At 48.0% G+C, this 20319-nt stretch overlaps 1 pseudogene; it reads right to left on the bottom strand.

Annotated features, from left to right (window-relative positions):
* The window catches only part of LOC147683105 (28S ribosomal RNA), a 9053-nt pseudogene extending 8322 nt beyond the window's left edge, over positions 1 to 731 (bottom strand).
* Between the last annotated feature and the right edge of the window lie 19588 nt (positions 732 to 20319).

Here is a 20319-nt window from a genome sequence, read left to right as displayed (position 1 = left end):
TCAGGAAGCACTACAGGAAATGGCTACTAATGATGAGCCTGAACTTTTGAACCTGGTAAGTAGTTACTTTCAGTTTTGCTAAGATCGTATTTCTGCAATTTTGCACTTATTCGCGGGGCGCGAACTCACGCGAACTCACGCGAACAGTGCGAGCAAAATCCGCTGCTCGCGGATTTGCGGATTTTGCGGGAGATTCGCAAATCTCGCGGATTGCGGATTTCCCGAAAATCCGCAAAATCCGCGAGCGGAACGGATTTTCCGCCCATGCCTAGTTGAATCCTCTGGGCGGACTGCACGGAGCCCACCCGTTTACTTCTTGACGGTTTCACGCCCTCTTGAACTCTCTCTTCAAAGTTCTTTTCAACTTTCCCTCATGGTACTTGTTGGCTATCGGTCTCGCGCCCGTATTTAGCCTTAGATGGAGTTTACCACCCACTTTGGGCTGCATTCCCAAGCAACCCCACTCCAAGAAGACCCGATCCCTGCGTGCCGGGGGCCGCTACCGGCCTAACGCCGTCCACGGTGTGAGCCTTGATCAGAAGGACTTCAGCCCCCTGAGCGACGCCGGGGAGTCGGTCTTCTGTTCGCCACATTTCCCGGGCCTGCCCCCAGGCGGGGATTCGGCGCTGGGCTCTTCCCTCGCCGTTACTGGGGGAATCCTAGTTATTTTTTTTTCCTCCGCTTAGTAATATGCTTAAATTCAGCGGGTCTCCACGTCTGATCTGAGGTTGTTGTCGGAAGAATGACGCCAGAGCATCAAAGGGGGTTGCCGGGGAAGGCCGGGCCCCCCTTCCAGAGAAGGGGGGTGGCAGCATCCTGGCAGCGCGCGCCCTCTTTCCCAGATCGCATCCGGAAGGGTTTCACCCTCCCCCGGAAGCCGGCCGCAGAGGTGGGCACCCGAGGCGCGTGTGCGCAGGCAGCCGGTGGGACACCACAGACAGCCTCACGCGGCACACAGCCAGGCGCCCCGGAACGGGTCATGGGGCGGACCGGTCGCTGAGCCCCTTTCTCAGGGGCCAGGCGCGGGGACAGGGTCAGGGCCTGGCGGGCCGCTGGTCCCAGCCGGGGCGCCCAGGCCCGGAGGCGCAGGGGAAGCCCCCTGGGCCTGCTGGACACCATTCCGGGCAACCTGCCATGTGGCAGGACCCAGGATTGAGCCCGGGGTCACTAGGCTGCCCTCCCCGGGGCCCCGGATGGAGCTCCTGAACCCAGACAAGCAAGGGGAGGCTCCCCGGGCACAACAGAACCCCGTCCCGGGCCTTTGGCAGTGCGGCAGGCCGGGGGACAGGGCACAGGGCCGGAGCACCTGACCCGGGCCCCAGCCGGGGGCCCTGAGCCCGGAGGCGCAGGGGGAGCCTCCCGGGCCCTCCTGAGCCTGTCCCGGGCACCCTGCCACGCGGCAGGACCCAGGACGGAGCCTCGGGTAGGGAGGCCGCCCTCCCCGGGGCCATTGGGGGGCCCCGGCTAGAGCTCCTGAAATCAGCGAAGCAATCGGAGGCTCCCCAGGTACAACGGAACCACGTCCCGGGCCTTTGACAGTGCCGGAAGGCCAGGGGAAGGGGCCCAGGGCCAAAGAACCCGGCCCTGGCGGGTTCCCTGGAGATAGTAAGGGGGCACCCAGGCCCAGAGGTGCAGGAGACACCTCCCCGGGCCCTCCCGGACCCGGTCCAGCGAATCCAGCCATGCGGCAGGACCGGGGACGGACTCGGGGCTGGGGAGGCATCCTGGCCTGTCCAGCTGCCGGCTGAGGACCGCTAGGCCGAGTGGGATCCCAGAGTGCCTTGTCCCTAGTAATCCGGAGGAAGGCTACCCCTCTTTCTGGGAACAAGTGCGCACCGCACGGCTCAATGGATCCTAGGCGCAAACTTGCCCGACCTCCTGCAGCCCTGGCTGGGATCCGGGAGGAGAATGGCACCTCATTGGGACTTCCAGGGAAGCCCGGCCCATTTGGTCACCCCATTGGGAAGCATTGGGTGCGACCAGATGGGCGAGTGGAAAGGTGCGACCAGATGGCCGGGACCGACCTGACGCCAATCTGCCTGCCCCGTGCCTCCACGGGAGGGCTCTCGCCTGCCCTTCAGGGGCTCTGGGGCCGCAAGTCTGAGGCTCCAGGGCTTGGGGCTGCAGGGCTCCGGGGGCTGCAGGGCTCTAGTTCTCCAGGGCTCCCGGGGCTCCGGGACTGCAGGGCTCTAGGTCTCCAGGGCTGCAGGGCTCCCGGGCTGCAGGGCTCCTGGGCTCAAGGGGGGCTCTGAAATCCCGAGAGGTGTTGCCCGTTCATCGCCCATCTGGTCCCCAGCAGGGAACGGCCAGCCCCGGAAGCGTGTCCAGGCATACGCTTGCCCCTAGTAATACGAAGGAAGGCTACCCCTCTTTCTGGGAACAAGTGCATACCGTACAGCTCAGGGGACCCTAGGTGCAAACACGCCCGACCTCCTGGAGCCCTGGCTGGGTTCTGGGAGGCAAATGGCACCTCATAGGGACTTCCAGGGAAGCCCGGCCTTCCGGTCGCCCCATTGGGCAGCATTGGGTGCGACCAGATGGCCGATTGGAAAGGTGCGACCAGATAGCCGGGACTGACATGACCCCAATCTGCCTGCCCCGAGCCTCCGTGGGAGGGCTCCCGCCTGCCCTTCCAGGGCTCGGGGCCACAGGGCTCAGAGGCTCCAGGGCTCGGGGGGATGCAGGGCTCCGGGGCTGCAGGGCGCAGGAGCTGCAGGGCTTTGAGACTTCAGGGCTCCGGGGGCTGCAGGGCTTTCGGGATGCAGGGCTCCGGGGATGCAGGGCTCCGGGGATGCAGGGCTCCGGGGATGCAGGGCTCCGGGGATGCAGGGCTCCGGGGATGCAGGGCTCCGGGGCTCAAGGGCTCGCAGGCTGCAGGGCTTAAGGGGGGCTCTGAAACCCCACACTGGGCCTCAGGCACGGGAGGACTGCCCAGGACCCATGGAGCCCGTCCTGGGTACTTTGCAATGCCACGGGCTGGAGGAGGGAGCCCCGGACGCCTGGGAGGTGTTGCCTGGTCATCGCCCATCTGGTCCCCAGCAGTGAACTGCCAGCCCCAGAAGGGTGTCCGGGCATACCCTTGCCCCTAGTAATCCGGAGGAAGGCTACCCCTCTTTCTGGGAACAAGTGCGCACCGCACGGCTCAGGGGACCTTAGGCGCGAATGTGCCCGACCTCCTGGAGCCCTGGCTGGGATCCAGGAGGTGAATGGCACCTCATCAGGACTTCCAAGGAAGCCCGGCCATCTGGTTGCCCCATTGGGAAGCATTGGGTGCGACCAGATGGCCGGACTTCCAGGGAAGCCCAGCCATCTAGTCGCCCCATTGGGAAGCATTGGGTGCGACCAGATGGCCGAGTGGAAAGGTGCGACCAGATGGCCAGGACCAACATGATGGCAATCTGCCTGCCCCGAGCCTCTACGGGAGGGCTCCTGCCTGCCCTTCAGGGGCTGCAGGGCTCCGGGGCCTGCATGGCTCGGGGGCTCCAGGTGCTCCAGGGGCTCCGGGGCTCCAGGGCCTATGGGGGCTGCAGGGCTACGGGGGCTGCAGGGCTCCAACCAGGCCGGGGAGATCAGGGAGTTTGGCCAGGCATGAGGGACCCCTGTCCCGGGCACACAGACCCTTAGGACGCGCCCCCGTTTTCCACGATTTTTTTTCTAAAATTCTGCTTAGTGTGCGTAGTGGCGCTACGCAAACGACGCCCAGCCCTAATCCAAATGCAGTAGCTCCCTCAAGGTCTGCCTGTAAGTCCCCAATTCCTCAGTTGTTCCAATTCTGATCTAATAGGTCAATGACCTCCATGCAGCAAGATATCCTATTCTTTTTATCCCAATATCATGTGTAAGAGAGATCTTCGGGGTATTTTTGGGCAAACGGGTAAGCATTCTCATGATTTTGTTTTCCCCAATGATGAGAGGCTGAGGATTTTCTCCTGCCCATAGCTCAGATCCATAAAGTGTAGCTGATTGAGCTCTAGCTTTATAAACTCCTAATGCGGGAATGATGGCCTTTAATGAGGTGGAGTGCTGTTTCTTCACAACAGGAAAAGAGTTCTGCATTAGGATTGTATTTGACTTGTTTATGGAATTTTTAAAACAAGTGTAGCATGAAATTATCGAAATGACAGGACTCAAGCAGCTTAATTTAAATTGTAACCTGGTCTCAATATTATGCCAGATGGTAATGATGGGAGTTGGTGCTATGAGAAGTAGCATCCACTTCTTTTTTTTCAAAGGCAGGTACCAATGTACAATTATATGTCATTGACGATAGAGAAGAACACCATGAGATGTGAAAAAACAGTATGTATGCGTTATTGGGTGGCAAGAGAATTTTTAAGTTTTAGGGTTGGTGGGGATTTTTAGGGGCAAGGAACATTTTATAATTTAGGGTGGGTATGGGTTTTTTGATAAGGAATTTTTAGGGTTTAGGATGGTTATGGGTTTTTGGTTGTGTGGTTTAGGATGGGTATTTGTTATTGGGTGGCAACGGAATCTCTGGGGATTTCGGTGGGTATGTGCTTTTGGTGGTAAGGTATTTTTTAGTTTTATGGGTAAGTATAAGTTTTTAAGTGATAAGGGCTTTTTTAAGGCCGAGAGTGGGTAATGCTTTTTGGTGGGCACAGGAATTTGTAGGGTTTAGGGTGGGGATGGGTTTTTGGTGGTAAGGGATTTTTGATATTTTAGGTTGGGTATGGGTTTTCAGGCGATATGGGCTTTTTTAGGTTTTGGGGTGCAGATGTGTTTTTGGGTGGCAAGGGACTTTCTAGGGTTTATGGTGGGTATGGGTTTTTGGGTGGTAAGGTACTTTTTAGGGTTTATGGTGAGTATAGGGTTTTAGGTGATAAGGGCTTTTTTTAGGGTTTATGGCCGGTATGGGTGTTTTGGTGACAAGAGAATATTTGAGGTTTAGAGTGGGTCTAGGTTTTAAAAGGGGGCAAGGGAAATGTTAGGCTTTAGGTTGGGTATGGGTTTTTCAATAAGGAATTTTTATGGTTTAGGGTTGTTATGGGTTTTTGGGTTGTGAGGTTTGTCATAGGGTTTAGTGTGGTTATGGGTGTTTGGGTGGCAATGGAACTTTTAGGATTTAGGCTGGATATGAGTTTTTGGTGGTAAGGTATTTTTAGGGTGAGTATAGTTTTTTAGGTGATAAGGGCTTTTTTAGGGTTAAAGGTGGGTTTGGGTTTTTGGGTGGCATAGGAATTTGTCGAGTTTAAGATGGGTATGGGTTTTGGTGTGGTAGGAGATTTTTTTGTTTAGGGTGTGTGTGGGTTTTAGGTTATAGGGGATTTCTTAGGGTTTACGGTGGGTATGTGTTTTAGGTGGCAAGGGAATTTTTAGGGTTCAGGGTGGGTATGGATTTTTGGGTGGTAAGTTATGGTTTAGGGTGGGTATGGGTTTTTAGGTTGCAACTGCATTTTTTATATTTAGAGTGGTTATGGGTATTTGGGCAGAAAGGGATTTTTTGGATCGGTATGTGTTTTTTGGGTGGCAAGGGTATTTTTATCGTTTGGGATGGGTGTGGGATTTTGGTGGGAAGGAATTTTGTAGGGTTTACAGTGTGTATGGGTTATTGGGGGGCAAGAGAATTTTTAAGGTTTAGGGTGGGTGTGGGTTTTTGGGGGCATGGAAATTCTTGTTTAGGTTGGGTATGGTTTTTTTGGGTGGCAAGGAAATTTCTGGGGTTTAAGGTGGGTATAGGTTTTTGGTGGTAAGGGCTTTTTTAGGGTTTAGGGTTGGTATGGCTTTTTAGGTGGCACAGGAATTTGTAGGGTTTAGGGTGGGGATGGGTTTTTGGGTGGCAAGAGAATTGTTAAGGTTTAGAGTGGGTGTGAGTTTTTGGGGCAAGGGACATTTTATGGTTTAGGTTGTGTATGGGTTTCTCAATGATAAGGATTATTTTAGGGTTGAGGGTGGTTATGGTTTTTGGGTTGTGAGGTTTGTCTTAGGGTTTACAGTGGTTATTGGAATGAATGAATGAACGTTTTTTTATTGTTTCAGTTAATTAAAACCACAACAATACATTTTAAAGAAATCAACTAATGTGTTTAAAATGTCTTAATATATATGTACAATCTCTGTTAGTATATTCTATAACACTCTCCGTCTAAAACAGAGTTTGTTATTTAAAATCGAATGAGGTGTAATAAAAATGCAGTCTGTCTAGCTTAGTTCTGAAGTTCTTGATTTTTTTCCTCTTTTATATTCCGGAGAGCTCTCTCCCCGAGCTACCAGAGTTGTGTTATCCTTCTGTTGACAGGGTGCCTTGGTGTGTTTTAGCGCTTGGGAGTGGGCTGCAAGGAACTTTAGTAATAGGCAGTTCAATAGCGTGTCTGCTGGGTTCAAGGTTGCCATAATTGCAGATCTGCCAGTTCTTATGCCCCGCTCGTTCATAGACTTTTTTAACAGAGAGCTTCGAGCTTGAGCTAGATTCGGGCAGATGCAGACAAGATGAATAAAGTCCTCGTTGCTCCTCCCGCATAGTCTGCAGGATTTTGGCCCATTGTGCACCCAGATTGGTTGGTCCATAATCGATGGAAATTTCCCCAAACTGAGTCCCATTAATTTCTGTTTTCTGTGCGCTGGAAATGTAATTGTTAAGTATGGGGCTGCCACAAGTGTTTTGTAATTTGATATGACCATCCATGCGTGTTTTCTGGTGGTAAACGTGGCTTTATCAAGTAAGAGAGAGTGGAATTTTGTCAACTTGTTTATAGCCTGTTTGAACGCTGGGTAAGGCTGGTTAAGTTCCCAGAGTTTTCTTGTTCCAGTCTCAGTTATGGAGTTTTCAAGATACTGGTTGTATGGGGATTTAGTGTCAGATCGAATTTCTTCCCATAGTGCTTGGTGCAATTCCGAGGCTGACGTGTTCTGTTTCAGTGTATACCAGTACTTAATACTTGCATACTTTCTTCCCACTGTTTCATTTACTGTTCCAAATTCTAACCTTGTCTGAGCTGGTGAGGCTCCCTGTTGTATTTGGAAGGTAGATTTGAAGATGGCTGTCTGCATTTTGTTAAGCAGATCCGCATCTTTCCCATGCAATCCTATTCTGCCGTATGACAGGGTTGGTAGAACTTTTGCTTTTATTGTTGCCAGTAGAGGTTTATATGATGGCCCGTGAGCTTTTTGGCCAAAGATCTAAAAGCAAATGAGAGTGTATTTGATCTCTGAGTGATGTACGACATTTGCTGCTGATGGCTTTGTCGATTATCGAAGTAGAAGCCCAAGTACTTGAAGTTGGACACAGCCTCTAGCTTTGTTCCCTCCAGGTAGATGTATGTACTGGCTGTCCGCCGCCTGGTGATAAGCATTGTTTTTGTTGTGTTTATCTCCAGGTTGTTATTTGTTATAAATTCTGCCAGCCCTACTAGTAACCTTTGAATGTCAATCTTCGTTTGGTTCAACAATACCACGTCGTCTGCATAGGATAGATGGGTTAGAGGAAGGGAGCCAAGTTTAGGTGGATGGGATGGGATCTTATTTAGACTTGATGTTAGGTCTGCCATAAAAAAGTTAAAAAGTTGGGGGGCTAGGACACAGCCCTGCTTGAGGCCTTTGCTGGTATCGATTTTTCTTGAGAGCTGTGTTCCACTCCCCAATTTAACTTCCATCCAAGTATTGGAGTAAAGGAGTAAGATCCCTCTCAGGATTTTTTCCGGAATGTTACAGCTGAGCAATTTCCTCCATAAGATGTTCCGATCCACACCATCGAATGCTGCCTTTAAGTCAATAAAACATAGATGAAGAGGCTGTTTTCTCCGAAGAGATTTGTCAGCTAGCACTGAGAGAGACCTAATGTTATTTAGTGTCCTAGTTCCTTTCCTGAAGCCGGTTTGGTTCAGTGGTATTCTCTTTGTGACGTCGGACCAATTTATTAGATCTTCCAGGACGAGGGATGCAAAGTACTTCGCCTCCACATCTAGGAGGGCAATCAATCTGTCATTAGCTGGGGATGTTCTGTCTCCTCCTTTAAAGATGGGTGAAATTATGGAGCCCTTCCAACTGGATGGTATTTGGTTTTCGCCTATTATTTCTTCAAATAATATTTTTAATTTTCTGCTCCAAAAGTCCGGATCAGTTTTGTAAACTATTGGAGGGATCCCATTTGGCCCTGGTGCTCCGTTGCCACGTGACTTCCTTATGATTCTTCTTATGTCCTCTTCGCTATACCATGTTTGTTTGACCTTATTTGTTGCGTCCTTCTCCCATAGGCTACCCTCGTCACGGGGAAGCCTGGGAGTGACGCTTTCTTCTTTTCTTTTGTGGGACACTTTGTTGGTAGTTTGTTGGATTGCTCCTGGGTTGTGCTGGTCGAGTTATCTCTGTGAACCTCTCTGTTATTGACACAACCCAGTCCGCTTCTTGGACATTGGATGATGTTGGATTTGAAGGGTGATTTAAGCTGTTGATAATCCTCCAAAAGGCGTTTGAGTTGGTGTTCTTGGCGGAGCAGAGTAGTTTTGCCCAGAGGTCATCTTTCAGAGATATTTCGTATTCCCACATTTTCTTTTTATATTCTTTCTTGAGGTTTTGTCTTTGGATCCAGTCTTTGGACGACTTAGTTGTCTTTTATAGTGCTCTGGCGTTTCTCCTTATCTCTATTTTGAGTTTTACCAGGTTCTTTGGCAGAGAATTTTTGTTAGTGGGAGGATGTGGTTTATTTGGGGCGGACGTTGTTGCTATTAACTTTCCCGTAAAGCTCTCCCATTTTTGTATTTGGGTACCTGTTGTTACCTCACGTTCTATTTTTAGTCTCTGCACATTTGCCTGCAGTACGTCTATGTTGGCCGTTGTCCAGTTAAGTTGTTTCAAGTTAGTGGTCACAATGTTATCTCCCACTATGTTGCAACTATGGTATTTAGTTAGTTTTAAATTGAAATAAGTGTGCTGATATGAGTGATCGCTTTTTGAGGTGTATTCTATTGAAAATTGCTGGACAAATGGCAATAGAGTAAGAGAGACTGCTGTGTAATCTAGCCTTGAGGCCGTCAAGGTTTCTAGGTGGGTGTGCTGCGGCGGATTGTCACCTTTTATTCTCCCGTTAAGGAACCGCAGCCCGAGGAATTCCAGGCTTGTTACCAGTTTTCGCCCAATTGGATCGGATCGCTCCGTTTGCTGCTGAGTTTGGGTTTTGACATTCCAAAATTCGTTGTCAGCTGCTATTATCTCATCATCCTCAGGTGTATAGATTAAGTTTGAATTAAAATCACCTGTTACGATGATTTCCCAGGATGGGTTATTGTTTCGAGTATTCATGATTATGGATACTAGCTGATCCAATGTGACTTGTTTCTCTTTCACCTTTGGGGGTGCGTAGAAGTTAACAAGTAGTACCGGGGTTGGTCTGCGTGGCATTGATAGTTTTATCAATTGCATGCTTGGCCCATATGGGGCTATTTGTTCGGAGTTGATCTTGATGTTCGATGCGATATAAACTGATAAACCCCCTTTTGGTCGACCAAAGTTGAATTATTTCCGTGCTGGTATATTATAGTGAGTGTACCCGACAAGAGGTAGCTCCTCCAATGCCCATGTTTCTTGGAGGGCAATGATGTCGCATGCTGTCCAATTGTGGGGTGGCAAGCCGTCTTCCATCCATTTCCTGGATCCGGCTATGTTCCAGGACAATAGGTGGAGAATTTCATGGGTACTATCCTTTTGAGGTATTTTAGGAGGTCAATTATTTTTCTGTTTATTTAATGTGTCTGTTAGCCAGCGCCAGTAGGCTGTGTCATCCTTGGGGTTTGTTTGGTTGCCTGTTGTGGTTAGGGAATAGATTGTCGGTGAAGGGCTGTTCCCTCTGGCGTTCCATAGTACTGAGATTGCCTGATCCTTATTATCTGTTCGCTTTTCTTTTTTTCTTTTGTCACCAGACGAGCTTTAAGAGGACCTGGATAGCGTGGTTTTACCGGCCTGGAAAGTTTTATGCCCCATAATTCGAACCTCTCTCTAAAGGATAGTATTAACTGGGTGATTTCTGCTGTTCGCCATGTTGTTAATGTTTGTTCCAATGAACTAGTTATGTCTTGTTTGCAAAATTTGACTGACAGTAGATCAGTGTTAGTTAGGTGTTGAAGCCCTTCAATGTTTGCGCAAAGTTTAAACAAATTTCCCCTGTTGAGGATGTCATGTTGCCCCTGAGTTTCGTAGTCCGGGGTAAAAAAGAGTTGTTTAAGATGTAAGTTGTCCTTACTAGACCAGTTCTCAGGGCCTTTCCCTAGTTCTGGTGCATTGTCTGGGCAGATTTTACAGTGAGGTCCGGTACCGGCAGGTGTTTGTGTTCCGTGCATATCGATTTCTGGTACGCACTGGGATATCGTGGTCATTATGATCTGGTTACTCTCTTTTGTTAAGTCTCTGTTCGTGGCTGTGTTAGTCTGGGGAGCTCTGATGTACTCAGGCTCTGTTCCCCTCCCTAGAATAGCGTCCTCTTTGCAGTTCAAGTTTATGTGACGGACTCCGTGCCTTAATAGTATTTTTATACCCGCAGTGGGGGGTAGACTTTTCCCACCCCAAATCCTACTTTTCCAGTTTATGGTTCTTTCATTTATTTTTGATGGTACCTCCTGGTTGTTAGTGGGTATGTCCTCTATTGTAGAATTTCGTAACATACCTTGAGACCGGCTTTGTCTTTGAATTGTTTCTTCACTGCCATGTGGGCAGTGTTTGATTCCTTCTTGTTGTTTTTCTTGGGTGATGTCACGTCTTTGTCCGGCTGGTGTTAGTTTGTTATTCTCGGCCGCCTCTTGGTATTTTCCGGGGCTCTCCGCGGTTTTACATAGGCCTGGAGGGCCAGTTGGTCGTGATGTACTGACGGTTTCTATGCGGCTTCCTTTTTCCACTGCATCAATTTTCTGTGTTCCGTTGCCCAAGACCAACCTCGGCTGTGCGTCTCTGCTGTTTGTCTCGCCTATGGCCGTTAATAATGTGCATATGCCAGTGTTGCTTATCGTCTCTGCACGAAGGGCCTCCCTTTCTTTTTTTGTTTGGAGCTGTTGTCCTGATGAGTTGTGTGTTTGATCAAATGATTAGTCAGATTTTAATGTCGTATTTGAAGTTTCCTCCTTGTTTATAGCGGAGGTGAATATGGGAAATATTCTGGTGCCTTCTTCCGCGTGTCCTGGCGGTTGTTTATTCCTTGCTTTTCTTTCCCGTTTTTTTTGTCGCCTTGTTAAGGAGGTTTTTTTGTTTGGCGTTGTTGTGTTTACTGCTAGACTTATTTCTGCCCTGTTCTTTCCTTTAGATGTATCCGTTTCTGGGATCTTAACAGTATTATGGTCAGTAATTTTTTTGGTTAAATTTATTTCTGCCCTGTTCTTTCCTTTAGATGTATCCTTTTCTGGAATCTTAACAGTATTATGGTCAGTAATTTGTTGGGTTAAATTTACTGTTTCTGGACTGTTAGCGTGGTTATGATCAATAATTTTCCTGGTTGAGTTTCATTTCGAGAAATGTTGGTCTGATTTTCTTACAGCCAGTATTTGTTCTATTAGGTTGGGAAAGAGGTTTAATTTATCTATAATAGGACCGCAGGTGCAGGGACTCTGTTCCAGTGTATACTTTGATTGAGCAGTTATCAGATTGTTGAGTTTATCCAGTTTGTTGTCGATCCCCGCAATGTGGTGGGCTATGGTGTTCATTAAGTCGACTTGGATATCCAGTTTATCGGATTGCCAATTTAAAGCCTTTACTGTTGATTGAAGTGTTTCTATTGTGGAAAGTAACAACCCTGAGTTGCTTACACTAGCACTCTGTTCATAGTTCTGATTGAGTGACAAATCAACACGTTCTTTGGGAAGTTGGGAATTGTCTGGTTTTGGAGTAACAATTCTTCCATCTCTGGTGTATTCCACTGGTTTTCCTTTGCTTTGCAGTTGAGTAGACTGCCCTTCCTCGTTTGTATTACCCAGTTTTTTATCTAAGATTTCTTCCCTTGTGTGATTAGTTATACTTGTGTTTTGCCGCTTTCCCTGGTTTATTGTTGGGCTTGATGCAAGTCTAGCTGTGGGGCTTGATGATTTTTTTTTTCTCCCATGTTTTTTCCCTCTTTATTTGTACTTATGTCTTGCATTATTTCGTTGTTTGATGTTGGGCTTGATGTAAAGTTTAATAGCTTCAGCCATGATGTTTCTGAAGTGTTCTGACTAGTCAACTCCATTTGGGTTGTGTTTTGCTCCCTGTGTATCTGGGCTTTGAGTATCTGGGGCTCTTTGTTAAGTAATTTCTGTATTTGCGAAGCTGTTGGGGGGTTTTGTGTATTGGTTTCTGAGAATTATCCAAAAAAGGTTAGTGCTGCTGTTGGTGCTTTAAGTTCTGCATTGGATGCTGATTTTTCTGTGCACGTCAATACTTCCTTCGTCCTCTTGTTATCCATGGGGACCTCTGTTGTAATTCCAGTTGCCTGTGTTTTACTCAGATCCAGGACAAATATGTCTCCTGTACTGCGTTTTTGCGGCGGGGAGGTTTCTTGGTCAAGACCCTCTCCCAGTACATCCTGCTTGTGGGCCATTGCTATAAATTCATCCTGGTACCTATTTTGGCGAGGAGGGCTAGTGGAATTCACCCAAGGTAACTGGGGAGTTCGTTTCGTGAATATTGATGATAGGCCTTTGTCGCAGGAAACCTTCTCGGGAGTTAAAGGCGTAGGTAGGCCCGGAAGAGATTGTTGGGTCGTAAGAAGAGTGGCTCTTGGATTTTTCAGAAAGAAGAAAGCTTTGTTCGCCTCTGATTTCTCTCTCCTCGCCCTGATTTTTCCTGAACATTGATGCAATTGGAACGATAACTTGAGTGTGTAACACCCTTGTTAGCCCTTTTTTTATATCCGTTTTGTTTGGTGATGTTTTTTCCTGGTTTGCTTTGCACTGGTCAATTGGTGGGGATTTCTTTGCCTTTGGTGTCTGTTTATTTTGCTTTGGTGTCCTCCTTACTCTACCTGATCTCATCCTTTAAGGGCTGTGTGGACGGTTTCCTAGTATCGTTGCAGCCTGTTGTCTGTACCCCCTGTGCCTCCTGCACCGCACCAACCTTTGTCTACCACTCTGCTTCACTCCACTCCCTCCCAAGCCCGTCTGCCCCCACTGAGCAGGAGCAGCTTGCGTCCGGGAGGATGGTGAGGTGTAACTGCAGTATGAGGTGTACTAGGTGGAGCGGCTATGTAGGAAACACAGTGCCTCTACAATGTTGATCTCATGGGGATTTCGATGGGGCAGGGGTAGTGCAGAAGAAACTGTGCAAGAAACAGCAAAATACAGCAGCTGTTTGTTAGTAGTCAGTGGGAGGTTTCAACGTCGCTTTAAATGGTTTATTACTGTTGGTGCGAGCGATATGGCGCACCCTAAACAGCAGTTAATTACCCCCTTTGGATCTGCTGAGAAGCGCTATGCCTCCCTCCTGGCAATTGGTATCCACATGCAAAGGGCAGCGATGGAGGCTGTCCGGACGGTTTGAGAAGTATGATGCTCAGTAATCCATAGCACTCTGATAGCAGCACTCTGATGGCAGCGTTAAAAAAAACTAGAGCACTACACTGCACGGCACTGCTAGTACTCTGTGGCACTCCGCAGCACTCCCGTGGCTCTGCGTCTCAGAGGAGGAAGGAAGAGATGCTGCAAAGGGAGAGGGAAGCCGTAGAGACAGGGGCCGGCCTGTAAACTAGCAGCCAGGAACCAGAAGCCTAATCCGCCACCCGCTCAGCTCTCTCTCATCTCACTGCACGCAGCCGGCTCACTGGGACTCACCAGGACTGTGCTCGCCTGTCTTCTTGCTCGGCACAAGCTAGCTCCGTAAAGCAGCTGGGTCTGCTCTGGCCCGCCGCCTCCGCCCCGTGCTTTGCACGACCGCACCCTGCTCACCAGCAGCACGCTGCGGCTCGTCAGTGACTCTCGCTCACAGTCCTCACAGTCCTGCAGGCTCGCCACAAGCTCTCTGCCGTTACCGCCACAGAGCCCCACAGAGCCCCCACAGGGCCCCCGGAGTTGCAGAGCACCCTGAAGCCACCGCCTCTCTCCTCTCCGCAGCTCAGCTCGTGACTCGCTGGATCAGAGTAACGGCCTCAATCTCGTCGGTCTTGTCTACTGCTCTCTGCTGCACTCTAGCGATTCCAGGCACCAGGCATAGGAAAAGAGCAACTGGAAGTGATTATTGATTTTTGGGTGGCAATGGAACTCCTATGGTTTAGGGTGGGTGTGGGTTTTTGGTGGCAAGGCATTTTTTAGGTTTTAGAGTGAGTATAGTTTTTTTTAGGTGATAAGGGCTTTTTTTAGGGTAAAGGTGGGTAAGGGTTTTTGGGTGGTAGGAGATTTTTTAAGTTTTTGGGTTTTTTGGTGATAATACATTTTTAGGGTTTAGGATGCTAACGGGTTTTTGGTTGTGAGGTTTAGGGTGGGTATGCGTTTTTTGGGTGGCAAGGGAATTTCTGGGGTTTAAGGTGGGTATAGGTTTTTGGATGGCAAGATATTTTTTTGGGTTTTAGGGTGGGTATGGGTTTTTGGGTGGCAAGAGAATTGTTAAGGTTTAGAGTGGGTGTAAGTTTTTGGGGCAAGGGACATTTTATGGTTTAGGTTGTGTATGGGTTTCTCAATGATAAGGATTATTTTAGGGTTGAGGGTGGTTATGGTTTTTGGGTTGTGAGGTTTGTCTTAGGGTTTACAGTGGTTATTGGTTTTTGGGTGGCAATGGAACTCCTATGGTTTAGGGCGGGTGTGGGTTTTTGGTGGCAAGGGATTTTTGGGGGTTTAGGGTTGGTATGGCTTTTTGGGTGGCACAGGAATTTGTAGGGTTTAGGGTGGGAATGGGTTTTTGGGTGATAGGGGATTATTTGTGTTTTAGGGTAAGTATGGGTTTTTTGGTGATAATGAATTTTTAGGGGTTAAGGTGGGCTTTGAGGTTTAGGATGGGTATGAGTTTTTGGGTGGCAAGGGAATTTCTGGGGTTTATGGTGGGTATAGGATTTTGGTGGTAAGGGATTTTTAGGGTTTAGGGTGGGTCTGGCTGTTTGGGCGTCACAGGAATTTGTAGGGTTTATGGTGGGGATGGGTTTTTTGGTGGCAAGGGAATTTTTGTTGGGTTAATGATGGGTATGGGAGGGGATCCTGTATAACTAACGGGAAATTGGAACAAACCCCATCAATGGTGTGACCCCCCACTATGAGCAGGAGAGTTAATCCAATGAGCCAGCTGAGCAAGATCCATCGACTCATTAAAAGCATGCGTCACAGAAGCCTCTCTACAATCAAAGTGGATATTAAAATCACCAAGCAAAAGATAATTGGAGAAGTGCATAGCTGTAGGCACACTGACTTAATGTAAAGCTTTTAAAAAGGCATTTGGTGGCTCGGGGGGGGGGATAAACAAGCGTGGCTCCAAATAGAAAGTGAGAAGAGATAGTTAGTGAGAAATCCAATGCTTCCCCCTTACTAATGTCATGTGACTTTCCCAAAGTGAGTTCAATTCTCTCTGAAAACTACCGCCACCCCACCTCCTTTGCCTGATTTGCGATCAACCCTAGTGATTTTATATCCTGCTGGAATAGCCAAGGCAATGAATGGAGCTGAGCCCTCATTAAGCCAGGTCTCAGATATAAATAGCAAATCAAGCTTAATGTCAACCAGTAACTCAAAGATGTCCAAGGCATGTTTAGCCATGGACGGCGCATTAATCAGAGCAGCTTGAATAGGTTGCAGAGACATAAGGAGTAAGGTTGGGTGTGGAAATCGCATCAACATTGTGGTTGAAATGATACCTGCAGATTGGACAAATGCTACAAACATTTTCCAAAAGTAAAATATGAATTGGCCAGCAAGGGATTTCATTTATATGAGTTTGCAGCACTACTTTAGGACTTGTTAAAAAATAAACAGAGTACCCAAATCTGAGTTCAATCAGCGGCTGTTCGAAATAAAAAGTTTCTAACAATGAGAAAACACAGGATGTTACCACACTAACATCATAACTAGAGTTAATGAATAATAAAACATGAAACCAGGATAGTTTTTGTCTGAGGAGTTATTATTTTTAAATTCAAAACAAAGAATAGTTCTGTACAAAAAAATCAATCAACAGTAACATAAAACAGGGTACATACAAAGATATATGTTGGATATTAAAGGTTTTGGTTGCTTATCCTATAGTATATCCAAGAGCAATTGTCCAGACTGTTAAACAAGGGGGTGACAACTTGATTTCTACTATCAATCAGGAGAAAATCAATAGTCGGTACAAATCATATGGTGCAGAATTGGACAAGGTAGGTCGACGTTTCGGTCTTATCTTGATTATTTACAAGACCATCATCAGGACGGAATATTGATATATACAAGGTTGACCCTTTATTGTTCAAAGTCACAACACTTATAGACTTGGGTGGCGGCCTCAGCTAATTTCTTTAAGAAGCAGGCAATGTGCAGACTCAGTTTTTTGGTGTCACGCACTTATGCACACAGCAGAGTTGTGACAGACCGATTCTGGTGGTTTGTTCAAATCGCGGTTCTTTTGCCAAGTATTCACAGTTATTTGTTGTAATCGCGGGACGTCAGAAATGAACAGTCATAGTTACTCCCGCCGTTTACCCGCGCTTCATTGAATTTCTTCACTTTGACATTCAGAGCACTGGGCAGAAATCACATCGCGTCAACACCCGCCTCGGGCCTTCGCGATGCTTTGTTTTAATTAAACAGTCGGATTCCCCTGGTCCGCACCAGTTCTAAGTCAGCTGCTAGGTGCCGGCCGAGGCAGAACGCCGGCCCCGCGCCCCCGGGGAGGGGGCACGGGGAGAGGCGACCACCGCAGCTGGGGCGATCCACAGGAAGGGCCTGGCTCGCGTCCAGAGTCGCCGCCGCCCCGGAGGGAGGCGCCTCGTCCAGCCGCGGCGCGCGCCCAGCCCCGCTTCGCGCCCCAGCCCGACCGACCCAGCCCTTAGAGCCAATCCTTATCCCGAAGTTACGGATCTGACTTGCCGACTTCCCTTACCTACATTGTTCCAACATGCCAGAGGCTGTTCACCTTGGAGACCTGCTGCGGATATGGGTAAACATTTTCCAACACTGCCCACACATGGCTGCACTTACTCAATAATGCCCCAATCAACCTCAATTCCTCTCCACTCCAGGCTCTATGATTCGAAATCGCATCTAGCAAGGAGTGGGCAGCATGGCTGGCACTGGCTGCTTCGGGGGCGCACACGGGCGTTCCTTAGGCGTGTCTTTGGCGCACCCACTGTGCGCGTCCACGCAGCAGGCATGTTTTTGATGGTAAATTCGCCCAACAATTAGAGCGCGCCCTTCGCAAGATGGCAGCATAGATTGTCACATTCCAGTGTTTGCATGGTGCGTTAGTGCTCAAATTTTTAAAAATTTGTGTCAGCAAATATTTTTAAGCAGGTAACATTTAAATAAAAAAGAGTTGCGACAAAGATAAAATCCTACAAATTCTCAGCGCACCCTGTGGTACACACTCCAGCCACGAGAAAGCCACAAACTGACTCCCCCTCGCACCTAGGCACGCGCGTCCGTGCAGTGCTCCTGTTTAAATGGTAAATGCCCCCAACAACTAGAGCGCGCTCTTCACAAGATGGCGGCTTAGATCGTCACACCGGGATTCCGGTGTTTGCATGGTACATGCTCACATTTTTAAAAGTAATGTCAGCAAATATTTTTAAGCATGTCACATTTAAATAAAGAGTTGCGGTGAAGATAAAATCCTACAAATTCTCGGCGCACCCTATGGTACACACTCCAGCTACAAGAATGCCACAAACTGACTCCCCCGCTCACCTATGGATTCCATCCATCATGCAATTAAAATTTGAAAATTCGACCAATCAAAATATCCCCTTTTGACAGGACTAGAGAATCCTTTTAAATATCAATGTGTTTTCCCTAACTAAGCATTACTTCCCTTAAGGAAAGTAGCATGGTATTTAACAGTAGAACAAGTAGAAGTTTAATGATAAACCTGTCTTAATGAAAAAGCCCTAAAAGCAATTTTTATTGTAGCGGGGTTTGTTGTTCTTTAAGAAAGCACTGGGATATAATATTAAAATTAAATAATGTATACAACACAAAAAGCTAGAAATGACCTGTGTAAGAATAACATTTCACTGGGCCCTGTTCAATGCAGGATTGCCATCACTCTGTTTTCAAGTAAAGCATCTGCACGGTCAGTTCGTTCCCTTAATAACCCTAACTGAAATCCCTGGAAGGTGATGTCCCCCACCACTTTTCAATATAATCATTGTCTCCTTCCTTCATGCAAGTTATTTTCTTTTTCAAATTCAAAACAGGAGAGAGCCTCTTACTGCTTACCAATTATAACCTAGGTCCAAATGGCCAGTACCATCTGTAAAGTGAGTAAAAAAACGTGCCTCTGTATATCTGTTTGAAGACAAAGTGCAACCCACAAGATCATCAATAAGGCTTTGACCTTGATGAAACAAATTAATATCCACCGTTCTGGCTGTAGACAAAAAGTAATTGCAGATAAGGGTGACCCCTGCTTCATCTTCCTACTTGACTTTTAAGCAGTCATCCATACTATTGGCCATCATGTGCTCATCAATATCCTATCAGAATTCTAGATTTTCACTGCTACCATATATCGGTTTGTGTCACTCCCACCATTACCAACATATGCCCTTACCACCAGTGTAACATACATGCCATTACCATTCATACCTTTACAACGTTAATTTGTTGTAAGGGCATGCGTGGTAAAGGCATATGAGTTGTAAAAAATGTGTGGTAATGGTTATGTGTGGTAACAGTGCATGACTTGTAATGCATGGGAGGTAAAGGTACTGTGTGGTTACAGCCACGTTGTAATGGCTGTTTTCCACTACTACTACCCAATTGCCATTATGAAATGAAATGAAATGAAATGAAAAAGGTTCTTAATAGAGCGCACTGTGACCAAGCGGCTTCCTGGCGCTAGAGGTGGGGAGCTGAGGGAGACAGGGGAAGCCAAAACTGTTTAGCAGGAATAAGCAGTGGAGAACAGGTGGGTTTTTAAGGCCTTACGGAATTGGGAATAAATGGTAATGGATCTGATTGGTAGAGGGAGACTATTCCAGAAGGAGGGACCCAAAACAGAGAATCTGGTGCCTCCGGTTTTGGATTTACATAATCGAGGTACATTGGAGAGGAACTGATTAGAGGAGTGGACGGAACGGTTGGGGACATAGGGAGTGATGAGAGAGTTGATAAAGACTGGGCCGATGCGGGCTCGAGCCATGAAGACCAGACAGCCTATCTTAAAGAGGGATCTCTGGGAGATGGGGAGCCAATGAAGTGTTTTCAGGACAGGGGTGATGTGGGAGGACTTTGGGAGGTGGAAAATAAGGCGGGTGGCCTGATTCTGGACAGCCTGTAGGCGGCGAAGTTCGTACGCTGGAATGCCCACGTACAGGCTGTTCCCGTAATCGAGACGGGAAAGAATCATGGCCAAAATAATAAGCTTAAGGGCATCAGAAGAAAAGAAACGGGACACCTTTCGGATGATTCGGAGGGAAAGGAAACAGGGCATGCATAGAGAGGTCCCGACTGACTCTAATGCCCAAGGTCTTTGCCGAGGCTGCTGGTAGAGGTGAAGGGCCAGAGATGGAGGGCCAAAAGGCAGTCGACCAAGGGGAAGAGGAGGAGCCAGTCAGGACCAACTCCGTCTTGTCCAGATTAAGCTTCAGTTGATTCCGATTCATCCAATCTGAAGTAAAGGCCAAGGTAGAGTGAAATTTAGGTGGGGAGTGCAAGTGAGAAGAAAGATCAAATACGAGCTGGAGGTCATCCGCGTAGTTATACACGGAGACCCCCATTTCAAGAAGGGAAAGAATAAGAGGACGGATATAAAGGTTAAAAAGAAGAGGGGACAAAGAGGAGCCTTGGGGAACTCCACAGGGGACCAAGCGGGAAGGGGCGGAGTAACAGGAAAGATGAACCGCCTGAGTTCGATCTTTAAGAAAAGAGGCGAGCCAAGAGAGGGCTGTACCCCGGACGCCCACTGCGCTGACACGGTCGAGAAGGATAGCATGGTCGACCGTGTCAAACGCAGCGGACAGATCGAGAAGCACCAAGGCTTGGGGCAAGTTTGAATCTGCCTTACTCTTTAGCTCGTCCAAGATGGACAGGACAACAGACTCTGTGGAATGAGCCGGTCGGAAACCTGCTTGGTGGGAGGCCAAGAGGTGGTTGTCCTCGATGTGGGAAGAGAGACAAGAAGTGATGTAGCTCTCCAAGATCTTTCCGAGGTAGGGGAGAAGGGAAATAGGCCTAAAGTTAGAAGGGAGGGAAGGGTCTAGGCCAGGTTTTTTTAAAATAGGGCGAACTATGGCGG

This window comes from Lissotriton vulgaris, chromosome 11, assembly GCF_964263255.1.
Source record: "Lissotriton vulgaris chromosome 11, aLisVul1.2, whole genome shotgun sequence".
Taxonomy (NCBI): Eukaryota; Metazoa; Chordata; class Amphibia; order Caudata; family Salamandridae; genus Lissotriton; species Lissotriton vulgaris.
Note: the sequence above shows the minus strand (reverse complement) of the source record. Positions and strands in the feature narration are given on the sequence as shown.